An 897-nucleotide genomic window follows, 5' to 3' on the forward strand; every position below is an offset into this window, starting at 1 on the left:
CAGTGGCATTTATTTGAGAAGCGACTCAGTAGAAATTTTTATATCTGTGAGTATTCCATATTAGTCATAAAAAATGATTTGTTTAAAGACTCAGATCACTCCCAAATTGAAGTAAGCTAAATCATTCAAATTAAGGCCCTTTTAATTCAGACCAAGTCTTACTGCACACGGGTTTAATTATTTTTAGCTAATCCACTTAAAAAATTTAACTTTTCAAAGTACCCCTGTGCAAACAAGCCCAAACATTTTTAAGCTAGAATGCTTATTGATTACCCTTGTTTTCTTCAAAATAGCAAGACTTTGGGGTATAATTTTATCTGTAGCTTGCAAAGGGTATTGGGAAGTTACGGGGCCTTAGGGATTGTATAAAGAGAGAGTTTCAGCATTTTAATTTAAGGCATGATTTTTAATTGAATTAAATTGGTGTAAATGGCCATATGAGCACTTATTTTGTTTCAAACCAGGTTTATTTTTAAGTGGATTAGAAACAATTTTTAACCTAAGCAGCAGTGAGCCACTCTTTAATCAAAGGAGTCCACATAAGGATTTTTAACTCAATCAGTGCAGTTTGGGTGAAAGACACACATAACACTTAGACCAATTTAAATGCAATTTAAACCTGAAGCATATCGATTTACAAACCTGTAAACCAGTTTAAAGATCAGTTCAAAAGTATACCTGGAAAACCAAGTGCTTTTTTAGTTCACTGCTACGTGTGGACACCAAGTGTTCCCTGACATGGGTCTCATCAGTCCTCTAGACATCCCACACTACAAAGCACTTCACCTGCCCTCCCCACTGTTGTAACTGGCCACTTCTGTTACAGAACCCTACCGCTCCCCTTTCTATTGGCACTTTTTATCAATGAGCTTCCTTTCAGTGCCTGCTCAGTAAAAG

General features: G+C 36.3%; 1 protein-coding gene across 1 annotated transcript in view; it reads left to right on the forward strand.

Moving 5' to 3' along the window:
* MTNR1B (melatonin receptor 1B) overlaps window positions 1-897 on the forward strand; it is a 188,346-nt gene that overhangs the window by 106,246 nt on the left and 81,203 nt on the right. The gene's annotated exons all lie outside the window — the stretch shown is intronic.

This window comes from Gavialis gangeticus, unplaced genomic scaffold (genome assembly GCF_001723915.1).
Source record: "Gavialis gangeticus isolate Ggan-Ray unplaced genomic scaffold, GavGan_comp1, whole genome shotgun sequence".
Classification (NCBI taxonomy): Eukaryota; Metazoa; Chordata; order Crocodylia; family Gavialidae; genus Gavialis; species Gavialis gangeticus.